This window comes from Pinus tabuliformis, chromosome 4_1 (genome assembly GCF_031772625.1).
Source record: "Pinus tabuliformis cultivar Carrire ecotype Pingquan chromosome 4_1, CPIR1, whole genome shotgun sequence".
NCBI lineage: Eukaryota > Viridiplantae > Streptophyta > Pinopsida > Pinales > Pinaceae > Pinus > Pinus tabuliformis.
Window position 1 is genome coordinate 595,846,117 of NC_142303.1, and position 21,630 is coordinate 595,867,746.

At 39.6% G+C, this 21,630-nt stretch overlaps 1 protein-coding gene across 2 annotated transcripts in view; it reads right to left on the minus strand.

Annotated features, from left to right (window-relative positions):
- Positions 1 to 318: 318 nt before the first annotated feature.
- Positions 319 to 21,630, minus strand: part of LOC149177393 (uncharacterized) — a 39,421-nt gene continuing 18,109 nt past the window's right edge. The window contains exons 4-6 of one of the 2 annotated variants that reach the window (XM_089423401.1): positions 1,645 to 1,704; positions 916 to 1,456; positions 319 to 779 (exon numbers count right to left, since the gene is read on the minus strand). The gene's annotated coding sequence lies outside the window, so the exon portion shown is untranslated. The remainder of the gene's footprint in view (positions 780 to 915; positions 1,457 to 1,644; positions 1,705 to 21,630) is intronic. The other variant, XM_089423400.1, reaches the window with a different exon arrangement.

A 21,630-nucleotide genomic window follows, 5' to 3' on the forward strand; every position in this document is an offset into this window, starting at 1 on the left:
AGGAAATTCTGAGGATAAAACAATGAGAGAATCAGAACTTAGAAGGGTGTTACTTGCTGGAATGTAGGGAAATTTAGATATAATGAGAGGTGGAAATGTAACTACAAACTCCTTTACAGGTGGAGCATCAAAAGTTAATCACCTTACCTGTCTTCGGGGAACCTCTACTCGTCCTTGGGGAACCCAAATAGCCTGTGAGCATTCAACTATAGGTCTCACAGCTACAAGTTCTATGTTTCTTTTTATAGTCTGATCATCATACTGTATGCTCTAAGGTTTTATTGGTACCATGATGTTTTATAAAACATTGCATAAGTTACTTTGAAGGTGTGTCAAGGAAAATACCAGTATGGAAAACCTTGCAAGAAAATGCAACATAAAAGGCCTTGCACATTATACTATCTCACAGATCCATAATGGCCATACCTACATGGTAAACATTACAGAGAATGCTATAAAAAAAGTTGACATTAAATGGCAAAGGCTCATGATGTAAGGCATGATATGTACTATTGGGAGCATCAATAGTTTGTCTACCAGTATCCAAGTTTTGATTTTAAACCAACAAGCCCAGCACACATGTTTTGTGAAATTCGTGGTTTGGCCAACTATTCCATCATAATGGATGAAAACCATCATCACTGGGATAGATAATGTAAGTCAAATTCCTTTTTCAGCTCAACCTTCGGTGGAGCTGCTGCATGATAGAATGATGGCATGGGAGATGCTTTAAATGTCAAACTTTTCCTGAGCATCTTTATCTCATCTTCTTGCAACTCCTGCATTTTATCCACAGCCCATAAGAAAGTTAAAAGAATAGAAAATGCATAAGAGCAGATTAAAAAAATAGAAGCTAACAAAGAATATTAACAGTAGATGGATTAACACAACATTTTGTTATAGTGTGAAAAACACCTTTGTTTTAACTTGCAATTGGCTTTTCTCCACTTCCTTTGCATTCAATTTTGCCTCTAATTTTGTAAAAAACTGAAATACTTTAACAGAAATAATATTCAGTGACAAATTCTAAATCCATGATATGGAAGGGATAAGATTATCAAGACAATGAAAGAGTGTCATACCCACATTCAAAAACAATTACCTCTTTATGCTTCTCAGCTCTCTCATTACATCTAAAGCTGAAAACAGGTCCAAAAGGAGCACTGCCAGATTGCCCTTAGAATCTCTTATTGATTTTGCACTAGCAGTTCTAAAAGAAGTGAAAGATAAATCTTTGTATAAACGGCAACCAAGTCAAACAAGAAGGCAATTTCCAAGAGTAAACAAACTGACCAGAAGATTTCTTAAATCATAAATTCATAAGATATTCATTTCCTTACATTCCAATTAAAAGATTAAAAGATACGAGGAAAAAGTGGAATGAGCATCTTCCTCTAGCTTTGTATTCACTTGCTTGGGAGGATTCACATTCTGGTCATGTAGACTACCCATTTCACTATATGCAAGGAAGAATTCCACATTAGAGATTAAATGAACATCTTCAAGGATACTATTCAAACATGAAATCTGTTTATTCAGCATAAAAAATATCGATCCAGCCAAGCAATAATTTACAACAGAAACATTCTTAGAATATAATATAACATTTGAAAAATTTGAAAAGGCAAAATGAGGATTACTCACTTGTAGATTTTCAGAGAGCAAAGGATTGCAAGCAGCTTGTGTATCCAGTTTCACTGACATCTGCACAGACACAAATATAATAAAAGTTGAACTCATTCTTGCCAATTGTCATAGACCTGACTAACCATCTGATAATAAATTAGGAAGCATGAGTCTTCATTGTAGCCTCCTGTTTTCACAAAAATGAATACACCTAGACATTGGACTTTGTCATAATTTTTCACTATTATTTTTATCTGATATATCAATATTCTCTTTCAGCTGTTTAAGGAAGACACAAACTCACTAAAGTTGAAACTTTTACAAGTGATACTGCAGTATGAGTCCTACATCTAAACCTAACAAATTTTCTGCAAATTTCTTGTGAACCTTCTTCAAGCTTTATGTCCAGCCTTAAATATAGAAATACCAGTTACACCTAACTTTTACCATGTCCTTCTTAGGAACTGAAGAATATGGGGTATCTCTTGCACCCATACACTTGTTCATGTCATAGCTGCTACATCAACAGGCCATACTCCTGTAGAAGCCCTTTTGTCAGTTGTCTAAGTTTAACCTGTTAGAAATTCTTCCTGTACTATCGGGTTTATTTCTTCCTACTTGTTTAATTACTTAACAAGTTATTTACTATGTAAATATTGAAAATAAACACAAATACAATATCAACATCTACAAATCATTAACTGAAAGAAAACAAGCACACAAGTGACACCGTTATTTTTGGACCAATGTCCCCGGAAAAACTCAATGCGGGAAAATTGGTGCAGCGATTCAGAGGGTTTTATTATTATGCAGTTTTCAGAATACAACCAGGGTGCTAGAAATGGCTCACCCAACAGAGAATGCCCTCGGCAGTAGTACCTCTCCTCGAAGACAAATATTTTGACTGATCAATCATCGGATGAACAATCCCACATCAACAATTGCAACTTCACTGCTCTGTGTCACTCTAATAGGGACTGCATCACCTTTCCTCGGCTCACCAGCACCCAGTTTGCCCCACGAAAACCTCCCAGCGCTGCCTCTTGGCACTGCGTCAGCCCTTAGACCCTCTGCGTCACACACGCTGGCCTCTCCTGGCTTTGTGCAGCTCCTAGCTGCCTCTCTGTAGCACCCAGTTGCCTCTTGTCAACCTCTCTTGGCTCTGCACTATCTCTCTAGTACCAACTCTGCCTCTCTGTTATGTATTCATTGCCCCTCGCTACTGATCACTGATTCTATTTCCCTTAGCAAACTCTGCTCTAGAGAATAGAATGACTTATCACTCTAGTGTGTTCTCCAACTGACCCTCAAGCCTCCTCTTATACTTTTCTCGTTGGTCCATCAACGACCAAGATTAAATCTCTAATCAACGACTAAGATTAGATTTGGCTTGATCCATGACTTTTGGAACCTTCTAACCCATTTTTATATTAATACCCATTAATATTTTATTTTTCCCAAGTTTAGACTTAGGAACTCCATTAAAAATATTAATTATTTTAATATCTCCCAAACTGGTTAGAATCTGCCCAACCCATTTTTGGGTCTTGGAGATCTCATGTGCTTTATCCTCTCCACCAATTTTCATGGCTAGAGCACATTCGATGCTACCCCAAATCAACAACTATCTCCAAAACACTTGAAGTAGCATTGGCATTTCATAGTTGTTAAGATTGAAGCATTTCTTGAATTCAATTATTTGGCTCCTTGCTTGAAAGAGTTTCCATGCAAAGCATACTACAATTTGAAATGTTCGAAAGCTATGCTTGAAGGTTGATGTCTCCTAGAACCTTTGAAATGAAAGGTATGTATCTTCACTATAACTTTGTTTGAAGATCTATTGTCATCATAAAAGCAATTCTCACCAAGTACGGGTCTAAATGCTCGAATCATAATATTCTTTGTAACTATTCACAAAATCGCATTATTGCTCCTTAATCTGAAAATTGTGTCAATAAAATACGCCCTTACAAATCATATGCATTATATGAAAAACAATTATGCAAACACCTATTGATGTGTGGTATGTAATCCATCTTGATATGATATGGACTATGACTTGTGTGTAAAGTGTTGAAGGTGCAAGGTTTGGTATATCTTCAAAACAAAACAAAAACACACATAGTACTGAATGTTTGAAGATGGCGGATGTTGAAAAGATTGCATGAATATTGTGCTATATTGATGACAAGGTATGTTTGCCCAGTCCTAATGTCTATTCTCTAGGAAGTCAATATTCCAAATAAGAAATCATACCTTGATGAATTGAGTTCATTGGACATGTCAGGATTATGAGGTTGAGTTCCTATTCAAGATTGAAGGTTGAAGTTCTCTTGAGAAAAATGATCCATTCTCTGGGGTTGAACAAGTCAAATCTGATGTATAGTTGATCTGTGAAAAATATCATTTATGATATAGATCTATCATCACATTGGAAGATCATTGATCTTGACACATTTTCCTATTTGATGACAATGATAAATATCATCACATGTGTTCTAGGGTTTTGGACGTTTGAGAATCTAGGGTTTGTAAACCCTAGTAGGGAAAATAGGCTTGGATAAGAAAGGTCTAGTGTTTATGGAAAAAACCCTAGGATTGAACCTAGATAAATTATTCTGCTAAAAGAAGAAACCCTAACCCTAGCAAGGATGGAATGACATCATGATGATTCAAGGATGATTAAGTTGTAAAATTGGATGCAAGGGAGCTAAGATCAAGGGGGAGCTGACATTCCCCTATAATCCTCAAAAGATAAGCATTTTATATCGCTCTTGATTGAGTATTACTATTGTTGATTTACTATTAATGAGTCTCTTGTTTTTTAATTCTTTGCTTGGTTGTAATTGTTCTTACATGGCCTCCTAGTGAGGATTGCAACTACATAATTATACTTCTAAAGCTTTGGTAGCAGATGAAAAGAATGGAAGAACAAAGCAAAGATTGTGTTGAGAGATATTGTACTAAATGAGATCCAAGCTCAGAGGGAGCAGGCATATCAGAAACTTTGAAGTATACATGGATTTGTGTTGATGGGAAGTCAATGGTAAATTCCAAATGAATCTTAAATATCTTGCATGCAATAAGTTGACAAGATAGAATTGAGAATAGAATGTTCTCCCAGTAAGAGGGAGAGGATCATGACAAAATACTTTCTCCTGTTGTAAGGTACACTTCTATTAAAATTATTGTCATTGCTTTGAAAATGCACTAGGTGGATGCAAAGAATATTTTTCTCAAAAGGAAATGTACATGAAGCTACCTCAGGGCTTTGAGGTACATGAGAAGAAGTCTTGAGATTAAAGAAGGCTACTACAAGCAGACACACTCGGCTTGGTTGATCTCATTTGATTTGTCTCTGATGGAAGTTGGAGGACTCGTGTCAAAGGGAGTAGTTGTGGCAGAAACAATTGCCCATGGGAGAAGTTAGAGAGCCGCATATAAGTTTTAGAGGGATTAGATCTCTAAGTTCAAAATTATTAACTATCATTGACATTATCAGGCTAGATTAGCTTATATGTTCAGAGGCCACAATGGTGTAATTACCACAACAGGATATGTCTTAGTGTGAGAGGGAGCACCTAGTTAGGGTGATAGGGAAACAATTGTGGTGAGAAACCCAATAAAAGGGTTGGTATACCAGCGTGGTACATTTGGTCATGGTAAAGTCATATATGTTTTGAAATTTGTCTCAAATAGTGAAGTACAACTGCAAATTCAGATTGGGCAGAGAGTGTTGAAGACATAAAGAGTTCATCAGGATATTGCATCAGTTTGGGATCCATTATGATTATGAGCATGAAGAAGATATTTGTTGCACTCAATATTGCAATGGCTACATAAATTACAACTGGATTGGCTAGTTGATAAGTAGTTTAGCTTCAGAGGCTACTTGTAGGATTGTCTTGATTAGGTGCAAGTGACGACCATGATGACAAGTCGAAGAACCACGAGATTCAGTACTAAGACATGGTACAGAAAGAAGCAGAATGGCTTCAGTATTATTCTATAGTGTAACACACTGTTGGTAAATCCTTTGTCCCTGAGTAAAGTATTTATGCTTCAAGGACAAGCTTGGACTTGTTGAGAATTCCTCTCTCATTGAGAGGGATTGTTGATGCAATAACATTGTGGACTGAAATTCTCTCTGTGTTTAGTACATTGGCCTTTGACTAGAATTAGGGAGATTATCCCTATGTCTAGTACATTGGCCTTTGACTAGAATTAGGGAGATTATCCCTGTGTCTAGTACATTGACCTGACTTAGGGAGAATGGTCTTGCAGAGGGCTGGCATTCTTCATGGACCCGAATTAGGAAGAATGGCCCTAGAACATCAAGCTCATTTAGCATAGGGCCCCAAATTACTCTGATAAGAGTGTGACCTTTGGCGATTCACCATGTGTCGGGACATTGACCTGAATGATGGTGAACCAAGACTATTCCAGATGCCATATGTCAAGTTTTGACCCAAATTAAAATGACTAGTTGATGCCAAATGATACACCATGTGTTTGAAGTACTTACCCAAATTATGGTGAGGTTATACCATAAGTTTGAAGTATTGACCCAAATTATGGTGTGGATGTACCATGTAGCTGAAGTATCGACCTGAATTATGGTGAGGATGTACCATAGGTCTAAGGTACTAACTTGAATGATGGTATTGTGCTAATGATATTGATTTACACTGTGTCAAAAATGTTTGACTCGATTATGGTATTAGGCTTGATGCTATCGACGTACCATGTGTCATAATTGTTGGCTCGATTATGGTAACTTGTTTTACCATGTGTTACGAGTGTTCACCTATTTATTGTGATGATTTGTAATAACTTTTTCTTAGAGAAATTTGTCAACATGATAACATCTAGATAGTCATTATGAATACCTCCCTAGCTAAGAGGGAGTGTTGAATTTTTGTATCTATGGTTGGTCTTCATAATTATTATTTTAGTCATTGATGTATTTGTAAAACATGTTCTTCATGCTATTTTCAAATATATATATTTGATATGTTCTTCATGTTGGTTTTGAGAAACAGCAAATTTGAATTTTGAAAAATTAAATTTTGGCTCCAAAATAGCTAGGTCGACCCTCTTGCTAGTAAAGTAAGCCTAGTTTCTAGAGACGCCTATTCGGCCTATCAAGACACTATATATAGACATCATTCGACCTCCCTCCAAGTGCAATACAAATCCGTTCTATTGAATCAACTTCGAACTTCTTGAGGCAAAAGAATGAGCAAACATTTTGAGGCATAATCTTTTGCTTGGCCATGCAAAGGAGACAAGAAAGAAGGACAAGTTCAATGACAAATCTCTAGCTCAAGTGTAGACCAAACTTCTGAGAAAACACCTTACCTATCTCTGTGAAAAATTGAATTTCTGAGGAAAGACTATAAGACAAAAAAAGGATGAGTTCCTGAGATATAATAGAGTTGCAGGATAGAGTTCTATGAATTAAGGAGGAAGAAATTCTACCCTAGCTAAGCATACCAGGGCAAGTTTCTTAGGCAGAATTATGACTTCACTAGGAGGCAGTGGACTAGGTTTGAACTACCTACTTTGTTGGTATGGTTGACATTGTATTTGACTGATGTATCTATGTTGAACTTGATGATTTCTCTAAGGAAAAGGTTGTTGGGTTTCCCCCATGTGGGTTTTCCCAAGGTAAACACTTGTGTTTTTTGTGTGGTTGTCTCTTCATGATCCTATTGTCATATATCTTAATTTGTTGATTTCTTCTGTGTAATTGCTTAATAATGAAATAATGGATAAGAATGTGAAAAATATTTAAATCATTTGAAGTAATTATCAGTATAGAAGACACTATAAAAACTCAACACTTTTGATTATGATTAACAAGTAAAGAAATACAAATCTTACATATGCTATTGATTTGAACTTTTCTATTCCCCATCCCTCTCACATTATTGATCTTGAACAAGTATGATATAAAACATAGATGAAGTTTTTTAGACATGATGCAACATACTTATCCCTCGTTTGCTAATTTGGTATAGCTTTGAATTAATTTTAACAAGAGGACTATATTTATTCACTATTAGAAAGACCCTTAGGTTTTTCTAGTGTAAGTTAATTTTGCTTTTTCATCTTTGGGATTCATTGGATCCATTTTCAAATCAATCTTTTTTTTTATCCTAAACATATAACAAATGGGATTTGATCACATTTTTTTCTTGAATATGATGTTTTAATTAATAGAAAATATTAATAACTTACGAACAAATTATTTTTCCTAGCCCTAAAAGAGCTTGGGGAGAATTCATACCTTGAGGAGATACATAGGAGATACATTTAGTTAAATAAAATTGACCCTTGTGAAAACCATAATATATAATATGCAAAAAAATGGTTTGACTCTTTGCATTGTGGTACTAGGGTCAATCCCCAATGCTATAGGAGCTCCACCAAATGGTTGAGATATAGTTGTACTTTGTTTTCTTAGAACCAATTGAGTAGAAAAACCATTGAAAATGACATTGTTAAGTGTTCCTAGATGCATTATAGAATTTCAATCCCCTTCATGCATGATCTGACCCAATAACAATAATTCAACAATGAATTATATACGTAATTACAATTCATTCCTAAGACTGAGATATGTCATTCTGTGAAAGAGAAATTATTTATGTAATTATTCTTTGGGAGAACACACTCCTATTATATATGTTGTTGTGGTTCATTGATTTTGTGAAATCACCTAATGAAATCACCCCACTACATTATATATGTTGTGGTTTAACTTTGTTAAGATCAACCCCTTACTAAAATGACCAATGAAATAATATATGAGTTAGTGGTTGGGTTGCACTTGACATTATATATGAGTTAGTGGTTGCACAAGATTGATCTCCTTTCCAGTGATTTCCTGAAAGTGTTTCATGTATTTTCCTTCCTCGCCCGAAAAGTCAAAGCCCAGACACATGAACGTTTTTAAGCTACTTGAAAATAAAACAGATTGTTTTCTTATTTTGTTCTTCTTATCTACCATCAGGGGTAGGGGCCCTGAAATAGAGATGGCTTTGGTGGTAAATTGGGAAGTGATAAGGTGGCCTTGTCAGGAGTAGCTAGTAATGTCACTAGTGAAAGGGTGAAGCCCAACAACTTTGTGATATGAGGTCCTCCCAAAAGCAGAAGAATAGTAGAAGTGGAACACTTGGCCCGACCGAGAAGAAAGAGCTTTAGATTATCCTTCCCAACCTTAATAGAAAAAGAAACAAATAAAAGAGAAACTTAGGTTTAAAAGTCTAGGCAAATTTGTACCCCCTCTGGAACTCGAGTGTGGGAAAATGGAGGAAGTTGTTGGCCCCATCTTCTCTTCCTCTCAAGGAGTGTTTGGGTAGCCCAATCCCTAGGGGAAGGAAGCAATATCTACCAACCAGTGGTGATTGCAAACGAGTTTCCCTCCCTAGGGAATGGATATTGATAGGGATTTCATAATTGAAGCATCGAACTCTCATATGATATTTAAAAAAAAGGCTAGCACTAAAGGCAATGGCATCTTGGACTCGCAAAGCTTGTTCAACACTGCAAAGCGAAAGGTACACATTTATCCATATGGGAAGCAGGAATGGAATATTAATAATACGAACACACCTTAGGCCAATATCTACCATAAGTCTTTTACCTATTGCTGTTATTTCTACCAAAAGAGAAGGAAGGATAAGCACTCTAATAAGGCTCTAGGGAGTATTGGAGTCTCTATCCTTCTATCCTTAATACACTTGGCCCAGCTGGGAAGAAAGAGCTTTGGATTTTCCTTCCCAGCCTTAATAGAAGAGGAAACAAATAGAAGAGAAACTTAGGTCCATAAGTATAGGAAAATTCATACCCCATTAACACCAAAGGAATATAGACAAATAAGAGGAAGACCCATTCTCATGGACATACGCATATTCAATTGCTTGTAGTAATATTGTGGAGGTGCAACAAGGTACCCAACAGTGTTGCATATAACTTGTGCCCATGCCATATGGCTGCATAGAACCTCCCCAAGGAAGAGCATGACCTATACAACTACCAATAATCTAAATGGGCATGATACAAGACTCCATTCAGGCTTTTTAAGGGTGGTAAGGGCTCAATAGAAATTCCATACACCACTCGCAAACTCACCAATGGAAGGTAATAGCATCATAACCATAACCATTGATTCCTTTTAAGAAAAGTATGGTATGATCTGGGTTATTCAAACATTAAGCTTATGATTTTTAATCCCTGTGAAAATTTCATCTATTACAATAACTAAAAAATATTCTTCTAATTTTTGAATAAATTATGCAGTTTATTTGCTACGACAAATATTGAATAAGTTTACTACTGCAATTTTCATAATAAATTACTGCAAAAAATAAAATGCTGGAAATAGAGAAATTCTATCACCCACATAGAAAATATTAACACAAATATTTTTGGACAGTTGCCCCTGGAAAAACCCAATGTGGGAAAATTGGTGCAGCAGATTAGGGTTTTTCTATTAATTTTCAGCAGTGAATATGAGTACAAGAATTCTGGCAATCTATATAGAAAAAAACACTAAGAGAAATTTTATAAGAAATTTCTCACTCTCCACAGCAACTTCCTGACCAAGAGATGGACTATCTGCCCATACGTTGGTGCCTCTGCGTCACTCTCTATACAATGCTCTTGTGGAATACTGTTGATTTGGGGTAGCATCGGATGTGCTCTAGCCATGAAATTTGGTGGAGAGGTTGGGGCACATGAGATCTCCAATACCCAGAAAGGGTTTGGACAGATTCTAAACAGTTCAGGAGATATTAACATAATTAATATTTTTAATGGAGTCCCTAAGTCTAACTTAGGGAAAATAAAATATTAATGTGTATTAATATGAAACTGTGTTAGAATTGTCGAAAAGACATGGATCAAGCCAGATCTAATCTTAGTCGTTGATTAGGGACTTAATCTCGGCTGTTGATATGTCAACAGGGAAAGTATAAGAGGAGGCTTGAGGGTTACTTGGAGAGTACACCAGAGTGATTAGTGATTCTATTCTCTAGAGTGGGGTTTGCTAAGAGAGATAGAATTAGTGATCGGGAGATGCATCTGAGGGGCATTTGAGTACAGAGAGACAGAGAGGTAGAAATAGTGTCAAGAGAGCAGCGCAGTAGCCGGGGAGAGTGACACAGAGCCAGTCAGGGTTCACGCAGGGTCACGCAGAGGGAACCGGGAGCTGCACAGAGCCTCAGAGAGGCCAGCGTTGCTAACGCAGAGGGCCAGAGGGCTGACGTAGACCCATCCGGGGTGACGCAGGGCCAGCGCTGGGCAGAGAGGGCTGACGCAGTCCAGAGAGAGGCTGGCGCTGGGGTTTCTGGGGCAGATTGGTGCTGAGTAGTTGCTAGAAGGATTATCCGGGGTTTCAGCCAAGAGATTTGTTAGAAACTGAGAGGTATTACTACCAAGGAAATTCTCTGTTGGGTAGGCCAGTTTTGGTACTTAGATTGTACTCTGATATTGCTTAATAAGAAAACCCTCAGATAGCTGCACAGGTTTTCCCACATTAGGTTTTTCTGGGGACATTAGTCCAAAAATAATGGTGTCATATGGTGTGATTATTTCTGTTTCCTTTAGTTGTTGATCTGTAATATGTTGAGCATGCACTAGTGTTTATTTTCAGTATTTACATTGTAAATAACTTGTTAAGTAAAATAACAAGTAGGTAGGAATAAATTAGATAAAGTGCATGGAGGGTTTCTAACTAAGTAAACTTAGAAACTTCAACATGGTATCAGAGCGTGATTGCAGATCACAAGAGGACTAAGGACATCAGCCGAGCGGAGCAATAGCAGCAGAAAAAAGTTGTCCCGAGGTGACAAAAGTTGTTTCTAATAGAGCAGCAACAAGGAAGGGTGACGCAGTGCCTGCATCATCAAGGGTAAGCCAAGAAGAGGTAGCGCAGAGGCTAAGGAAGGCAAAAGGAGCCTCACGTAGAGCCACGCAGTAGCTGGCAGGGCTGACGCAGTTGGCTGAGGAGGCCGGGTAGCTGGTGCCGGGATTGCGCAGAACCTAAGAGCTCTCACCTTCAGGTTGCTGGGGTTTAGAAGGTTGCGGGAATATTGCAGAGTGGAGCTGGTGAGGTATTGTACTCAGAACAGTACCTGACAGAGCAAGGCCAAGAGGAGTTGCTACTGAAGGTTTCTAGCCGAGGAACTTGGATCAGTGGTGCGGTTGCACAAGATGATCAGAGTAGGGGGCATCTCGACAACAGCAGAAGGATTTCCAGGAGGGAAATCAAGACTCAAAGGGAGTCCATAAGAGAACTTCCAGACGGGAAGTAGAGAATCGGAGGAGTCGAACAGAGAACTTCCATGAGGGAAGTAGAAAAGCATCATGGCACTACATGGAGTAAGAGACCAGGATAGACTGGATGGAGCATCGAATTTCGCATTTTGGAAGGCCAGAATCTTATCCGTACTTTACAGAAATCATGTCAAGAACTTCGCCTTGAAGGTAATAGTTATCCCAGTCAACCCCAATGATAACGACAAGTACGAGGAGGCAATGGCGAGGGCCAAGAGCATCATCCTTGATGGGGTCAAGGATCATGTAGTACCACATATTGTCGAGAAGGAAACAACATATGAGATGTGGGAGGTTCTCAAGAAATTGTACCAGCATACTTCTGTGCAGAGAAGAATGATACTTGAGAATCGATTGAGATCGTATCAAATGAAGAAGGGAGAACCGAGTGACACCTTCCTCGGAGGACTGAATGAGATCCGAGATCAGTTGACTGCTATAGAAGCCACACCAGATCAGGAGCTAATGGTGAGGACAGCCCTGAATGTTGTCTCAGAAGACTGGGAGGTATTTTTCTAGAGTATACTGGGTAGAGGGACTCTCCCACCTTGGGACGAGATGTGGGCGGCTCTTCGCCAGGAAGAGATCAGACGACAGTCGAAGACGGGTAGTAGCAGCAAGGGGATCAAAGTCAAACAGGAGGAGGAAGATGTTGCCCTAGCATCTGAGGGAAAGCAAGAAAAGCAGCAGAAGAAGGATCTCTCCAAGATCAAGTGCTTCCACAGTGGGGAGCTGGGTCATTATGCGACCTAGTGTCCAAGGAAAAAGAGTAAGGGAGAGTCTTCCGAGACTAAGGTAGTGTCAGCGAGGGCAGAGAAGGAAGTTTTGACAGACGGTGACTGTGCCATGAGTGCACACGCACCACTTGAGCATAAGTGGGGAGACATCGAGGTGTAGTCAAGTGGACTACAGGCGGTGAGGGGCAGGATCCTCAAGGTACCCAGCCTCTTGGATTAGACCTTGCTACAGAAGCCCCGAAGAGGAGTAGCAGGACTAGCTGAGTCGGGTAGAGACGGATGTAGATGGAGCGACAGAGAGAGCTACAATGCAGGAGTCCCGAGATAGCGCGAGGCTAGCAGGCTACAACAGTGCGAGAGGCACAAGAGTGTTGCACCAATGGAGGATGGCACAGAGAGGTGTGAAACGATGCGAGAAGCATGGAGTTGTTGCAGCAACATAGAAGTTAGAGAGGGAGCACTTGTCAGCGGCAGAGGGAGCTTCAGCATCAGTGGGTGTCTCTAGCCCAACAAAGAGGTCAGATTGGGAGATCAGTTACTTACTTCTCAGTAACTAAGTTGCAGTGCAGTAGTGGGAAGCACGATGCAACATGATGAGAGGAGGTGAGTGCAGATGCAGTGCTGGGAGAAAGGACCAACAGCAAGCACAGATGTAGAGGGAGTTGTCGTACAAATGCAACAGTGGCAGTGGCAGAACCATGGGCAGCAGTAGAAGATACAACAGTGTAGAGGATGGTGGCAGCAGGCCTAGCATTAGCACAAGGACCGATGCCGGATGATCAGAGTAATACTCAGTGAGAAGTATTGCTAGAGCACAGTCCTCGCTAAGAGGGAGTGTTGATTTGGGGTAGCATCGAATGTGCTCTAGCCACGAAATTTGGTGGAGAGGTTGGGGCACATGAGATCTCCAATATCCAGAAAGGGTTTGGATAGATTTTAAACAGTTCAGGAGATATTAAAATAATTAATATTTTCAATGGAATCCCTATGTCTAACTTAGGGAAAATAAAATATTAATGTGTTCTAATATGAAACTGTGTTAGAATGGTCCAAAGACATGGATCAAGCTAGATCTAATCTTAGCTGTTGATTAGGGACTTAATCTCGGTCGTTGATATGTCAACAGGGAAAGTATAAGAGGAGGCTTGAGGGTCACTTGGAGAGTACACCAGAGTGATCAATGATTCTATTCTCTAGAGCGGGGTTTTCTAAGAGTTAGAATTAGTGATCGGGAGATGCAGCTAAGGGGCATTTGAGTGCAGAGAGATAGAGAGGCAGAGATAGTGTCAGGAGAGCAGCGCAGTAGCTAGGGAGAGTGACGCAGAGCCAGCCAAGGCTCACGCAGGGCCACGTAGAGGCAGTCGAGAGCTGCACAGAGCCTCAGAGAGGCTAGCGTTGCTGATGCAGAGGATGAGAGGGCTGACGCAGGGCCTCCTAAGGCTAACGCAGACCTATCTGGGGTGACGCAGGGCCAACGCTGGGCAAAAAGGGTTGACGCAGTCCAGAGAGAGGCTGACACTGGGGTTTATGGGGCAGATTGGTGCTGAGTAGCTGCCGGAAGGATTATCCGGGGTTTCAACCAGGGGATTTGTCAGAGTAGTTGCTGATCTGTAATATGTTGAGCATGCACTAATGTTTATTTTTAGTATTTACATTGTAAATAACTTGTTAAGTAAAATAACAAGTAGGTAGGAATAAATCAGATAAAGTGCATGGAGGGTTTCTAACTAAGTAAATTTAGAAACTTCAACAAATACGCTCTCCCTCACGCTGCCTCTTCCTAAATTCGGAAATCTGCCTTCCAGACTCTTGTTGCTACCCTTTCTCTCACCTACTACTCACCCTCTAGATCTATCTCCTCTATTGAATCACAGCCACTGAGAAAATCGATCTGCCTGGGCAACTAAGTAACTACACTGGTGTATTCTGCAGCTACCCATCAACATGTTCTTATAATATTTTGTTGGAGCACCAAAGACCAAGATTAAAACATAATCGATGGCCCAGATAATTTCCCTGTCGGTCCGTGTGAGTTTCTAGAACATTCACACCATGACTTAATTAATTTTGATTAATTAGTCATATTCCCTAAGTTTCAACTTAGGAAATATTTAAAAAACGAATAATAATCTAATTACGTCGTCTCTAGGTCGAATTTCCATAAACTATTTTTGGGTTTTGGATATCTCATGTATTCTAGCCTCTCAACAAAATTTCATGGCTAGAACACATCCAATGCTACAAAAACTAACACTCCCTCTTAGCGAGGAATGTGTTCTAGTGCTGCTGCCCCTTGTAGCACCATCCCGTCTCTGCATCATCCCCTGTCACACTGCTGATGTCTGGTTGTTGCTTCCCACCAACTACTGCGCAACTCTGATATACGTTGCACCTATGCTGTTGCTGCACTTGTGCTACTGCTGACCCTGTTGAACTGCTACCAACACTGCAACTCCCTCTCATCTATTATTACTGTTGCAACTGAGAACCATCTGAGATACCTGGTATTTGCTACTGAAACGAGTTCTCCACCATACCCATTTGTTCCCTGAACTGGATGAACTTAGCTCTCCCTAGAGCCTTCATGAGTATGTTTGCTACTTGATCTCGTGTGGGAAAATATTGCAGCAGGATTGCCCCACACTGTACACAGTCTCTGATGAAATGACATTTGATATCTATGTGCTTCGACCTGTCATGAAACACTAGATTCTCAAAGAGTTTTATGCAACTTTGATTATCATAGTAGACACTGGTTGCTCCCATCGTCTGCCTGAACAGGCTCACCAGCAGCTTCCTAAGCCAAACAGTTTTGCATGTAGTTTTGCTGGTTTCCATATATTCTGCTTCTGTTGAGCTCAGTGCTACTGACTTTTTCTTCCTGCTACACCAAGAAACCATCGTTGATCCAACACTGAAGCAGTACCTGAAGATACTTTTCCTATCCATTGAACTACCTGCCCAATCTACATCTGTGAATCCACATAATCTGACATCATCTCTTCGAGTATATTTCAACCCATACCCGACTGTGTCACGCACATACCTCAGGATGTGTCTTGCTATTGCCCAATGTACCTTTTTCGGCTCAACCATAAAATGACTAAGGGTATTGACAACGAAACAAATGTCTGGCCTAGTGTTGACCATATACATGAGAGACCCAATGTGATGTCTATACAAGTTGGGGTCAACTTCCTTGTCCCCTGATGCATCTATCTTCTTCCAATTGGTGATCACTAGCGTAGTCATGGGCCAACAATCCTGCATTCTGAACCTCTTCAAAATATTTGTAGCATATCTCCCTTGCCCAAGGAAGATCTCCCCATTCTTTTGTCAAACTTCCAATCCTAGAAAATAGTGCATCAACCCCATATCCTTCATGTCGAATTTTGCTGCAAGGTTCCTCTTGCTTTTATGAGCCCTATTATCCTGTCAAAAAGAGATCATCCACATACAAAACCAGAATGAGTGGCTCGTCCTTTACCATCACATAGTAGAGGTTGGGATATGCATCTCTTGACAAATCCCAACTACTGCAAGTAATTGTCAATCCAACCATACCACACCCTGGGTGCGTACTTGAGCCCGTATAGGGATTTCTTCAACCTGCACACATGAGTGCGCTTCTCGTGAATTTCAAACCCTTCAGGTTGTTCTATACACACCTCTTCTTCTATCACCTCGTTCAAGAATGTTGTCTTGACACCCATCTGGTGAATCTCCCATCCCATCTGAGCTACTAGGGATATAACATATCTGATAGAGGTATATCTTTCAACTGCGGCGAAGGTCTCCTCGTAGTCTATTCCTTCTTTCTGTGCACACCCTTTTGCCATGAACCTAGCCTTGTACTTCTCTACATTGCCATATGCAGCGTACTTAATCTTGTAGATCCATCTGGAACCTACAACTGATCTGTTTTTCGGCCTTGGCACTACCTCCCAAACATTATTTGTCATGATAGAACTATACTCTTCTACCATGGCATCCACCCACACCTGATGTTATGTGGCTTCTTGAAAGTTGGAGGGTTCTGCAACCTGAGCTACCAAGGCTTGATATCTATCAAGTTGTCTGCGTTGTCTCTTGTTCGTCCTAGAAGTTCTGATAAACTCCTTTGCATCTCTCAATGTATGACAAACTTCCCTGTTGGTTCTACCACTGGTGGTGGGAGGTCCAATCAGTTCCTCCTCCTGTTCCTGCTGCTTCGTTTGTTGAGAACTCCCCAAATCTCATACCCCTGAGGAAATACTAGCACTAGTCACTGTACTTGATCCCTGTGACTGTCCTCCTGCTAGTCCCACTCGCTGTCCCTGCTGCTGGACTAACAAAACTTCTATTGATTGATTCTGATCACCTGCAAGCATCTCTTAAGATCTCCTAAAAGCTCTGTCATCCATGTGTTGAAGAAAGTGTAACTATGTCCGGTCTTCATAAATGTACTTTTGATATTTGTATTTATTCAAGAAAAGAAATATTATTTTTGTTATATTTATCAATGAGTTTCTTGCTCATTGAAATAGGTCTAGCACATGACAAAGTTCTATAAGTGAGTCAAAGACTCAAAAGAAAATGTTAAAGACCCTTAAGGGCATGTTACACCATGTACATATTTGTATAAGAGTCAAAGAATATCCCTCCAAGCAAACACAAGTCCTCTCCATGCAACGACATCATCAAAGGAATAAAAAATGATGAAGGAAGCTCAAGCCGGCCTACAGTCATCATGTCGGCCTCAAGTCAGCCTAAAGGAGGGACAATCCTCTATATATAGAGGTTGTCCACTCCCTCAAACGACAAGCAATCCACCTTTGAAATCAGCGAGTAAGGAAGACCAAGAAAAGGGTGAAAAAGGACGAGTATAAGGAGCCTTTAGTGCAACGAAGAAGGAGAAGTCATCACCGAAGGTTGGCGGATTGTTTCTAGGGTAAAACACAGTCACACTGCGAGAAAAGGAGGCATCTATGCGGTCATAACAACAGCAAAATAATAGTCTCATACTTCTCATTGTTTGGGCCTAAAACTTAGGCCTATAATGCCTCCCACTAGAGCAAAGAAGAGACTCTCCAAATCGAAGAATAAAGGAACCAAATACTCAAGGAAGCCTCCCACACTTGTGACAATTTAGGGCTGCAAGACAGTCATATCAAGTCTGCAACTACACCTTCAAGAAGAAGCTTGGTTGGTCAAGAGGAAGGAAGGGATCATCACAAGGGTCTCACTAAAGATCAAGGATAAGTGTATCTTCTAGAGCAAGTACAACAAGGACTATCAACAGTTGTAACAAGAACGAAGTGCCGAAAGGAGGACGAAGTGTCGGGGAATGAAGTGCAGGAAGAAGGAAGGACTTGACTTGTGCTTGGAGGATATTCGTGTCAAGGGTCTAGGGTTTGGCATTGATCAATAGAAGCTCCAATAAGAGAAAATTACGAAAAGGTTTTCCTCTATAAGAGAGAGGTTTTTCCCTGGCAAAGAGCCAACATCTTGTGTTCTTGTTCTTATGTTTTTGGTAGCAGTTTGATGAAGTAAACACACATGCATTAATAATAAGAAGAAGAAGATTAAGCTAACAAGATAAATTGTAAAAGAGCTTCACAAATTGTTATAAAGTCTAGAAGAATCCTACTATACCCCATTGCCCTAGATTCTTCAACACCATGAACTTTACATCTCGTCTCACTACAATCTTCCTACTACTAGGAATGTAGATCTTGTATGCCTTTGAGTTCTCGCTATACCCGACGAGGAACCCCTTCTCTGTAGTCTGATCCAATTTACTGTGTTTTTCATCTGGCACATGGTAGTAAGCTACACTCCCAAAAATGCTCAAGTGACTTACTTCGGGCTTCTTTCTTGTGAAGACTCCCTCTAGCGTTTTCTTCCCCAATGCTCTATGAGGAGTTTTGTTCTGAATGTAAATTGTTGTGTTACATGCATCTTCCCATAGAAATCTTGGCAGTTCCTGATCATACAACATAACCTTTGCAACCCCAATTATTGTTTTGTTTTTCCGCTCCGCTACTCCATTCTGTTGAGGGTTATATGGAGTTATCCATTCTCTTTTAATGCCTTCCTTTGTGCAGAAATCTGTGAAATCTTTATCAATATATTCTCCACCATTATCTGAGTGAAGCACCTTGATCTTCTTCCCTGGCGCGTTCTCTACAAGTGCCTTAAACTCTTTGAACCAACCAAATACCTCATCTTTGGTCTTTAAGAAATAGATCCAGGTATTTTTGGAATGGTCATCAATAAAAGTGACGAAGTATTCGCCACCACTAAGAGCCCTAGTGGACATAGGGCCACAAATCAGTCCTAACACGCCATTTTCTTTGCAGTCACTTCTCGGGAATGCTTCCTTTGCGTACTTTCCAAGTACACATCCTCTGAATACATCATCGCACTCTGTACGGAGAACTAGAACTCCTGTTATAGTTTCTCTAAGAATTTTGAGTGCTCCATGGTGTAAATGTCCCATCCTCCTGTGCCACAATTCATTCAACTCCTTTCCACTACTACTGTCACTGCCTATTAGTGCCATTGGAGAATCGAGCTACAACCTGTATAGCCTGTTGCTTCGAGCTCCAATTTGTTTCACCTTCTTCCAGCTTGAGTGTTTGACATACACTTTCTTCCCTACGAAGTGTACATCATACCCCTTGTCCTGCAACTGGGACACTGAAATTAGGTTCATACCCAATCCAGGCACATGCAATACATTAGTAGCGTTGGTGCTGGCTCCTGACTCCCTCTGAAACTCTATGGTGCCTCTCCCTACAAGAGTACATTTAGTTATGTTGCCCATTTTGATCTGGAAGTCCATATGCTCTTCTTGATAGCAAGAGAAATATTATCTAACCCCTGTCATATGAGCTAAAGCTCCACTACCTATATACTAGACACTAGGTGAAGATGATCCTGATAGGCAAGAAAATTCATCCTCCAACCTGGAAGATAAATCTGAATCATCCTGACTGTTAATTCTGTCCATAATTTTATGTGATATTTCTAATTCCTCTCGACGTTGAATCTTCTTATCAAACTACTGCAAAAATTACTACGTTTGGCTAGAGATTTGCTCTGCAAAAAGTATAGGGCTGCTCCCTCTGCCTCTGGACTTTCTTAATCTGGAGAAATCAAGTTTTTCTGTCACTCTCTCAGAAAAGCTGATTTTCCTCAAGAATTACGACATCCTAGCCAAGAGACTACACTTCCCTCTGGGGATTCGAATTGTTGCTCACATTGAGTAGTGAACCTCTTCCTTTCTCTGCTACTGAGATCTCTGACTGATCATATCTGCTCTGATACCATGTGAAAAATTCATCTATTGCAATAACTGAAAAATATTCTTCTAACTGTCAAATAAATTATGCAGTTTATTTTCTATGACAAATATCAAATAAGTTTACTACTGCAATTTTCACAATAAATTCTGCGGAAAATAAAATGTTGTAAATAGACAGATTCTAGCACACACATAGAAAATATTAACACAATTATTTTTGGACAATGGTCCCCGGAAAAACCCAATGTGGGAAAATCGGTGCAACAGATGAGGGTTTTCTTATTAATTTTCAGCATTAAATCTTAGTACAAGAATTTTGGCAATCTAGACAGAAAAACACTGAGAGAAATTTTAAAAGAAATTTCTCACTCTCCATAGCAACATCCTGACCAAGATATGGACCCTCTGTCCATACGTTGGTGCCTCTGCGTCACTCTCTGCGCAGTGACTATGCAGTGCTCTTGTGGAATATGCTCTCCCTCACGCTGCCCCCTCTCTCTCACCTATTGCTCACCCTCTGGCTCTATCTCCTCTATTGAATCATAACCACTGAGAAAATCGATCTTCCTAGGCAACTGAGTAACTGCACTGGTGTATTCTCCATCTACTCATCAACTTCTTATAATATTTTGTTGGAGCACCAACGACCAAGATTAAAACATAATCGATGGCCCAAATTATTTCCTTATTGCTCCGTGTAAGTTTCTAGAACATTCACACCATGACTTAATTAATTATGATTAATTAGTTATATTCCCTAAGTTTAGACTTAGGAAATATTTAAAAAAAAAGACTAATAATCTAATTAAGTCGTCTCTCGGTGGAATTTCCAGAAACGATTTCTGGGTTTTGGAGATCTCATGTATTCTAGCATCTCCACAAAATTTTGTGACTAGAACACATCCAATGCTAGAAAAACTAACAATCCCACAGTCCACTCCAAGGTTAAAAAGAGAGTGGAATTATGTGTATAACCCAATAATTAGAGACAGTGACGACTCCAAGGTTAAAAGAATGCGATCTAGGTTTATAATTCTTTGCATCGTAACTGGTGAGGAAATAAACCAACTATCACACAATTGAGAGAGGGTGTTATTCTTTCAACCAAGCTCAATGTTCAAGAACCATTACGTGTCGTCAAAGATTCAACCAATGAATTATGGTGCTACATGAGTCTATAATTTAATAGTAATGTGGACATTACCTTAGAATTGAAGGAAGTAATCATGGTTAAACTTACAAACCTAGTTCATACAACAATTGAAACACACCATAGGACAAATATTTCACCCTGGAAACCCAAATGGGAAATCTAACTTCCAATGGGTCATAGTTTCTTCATTTTGACAATCTCTGATTATAATGCTCTGATGGCTCTCTCTGTCTCTTTCTCTCTACCAAAAAAAGCCGTTGAGAATAAAATACGATAAAAAATAGGGACATAGGAGGTAAAAGAGAGCCAACAAACATGACCCTTTGTTCCTCATTCCTCAACCTTCTCTCCTGATTTTATTTTTTAATTCTTTTAGTTTTCTATTTCATTCTTATCTTATTCAAGTATACATTTACATTGATTCACAATGTTTGCTAACTTTCATACCATGCCTAAATAATTTTGCAAATATTGAGCCTTGC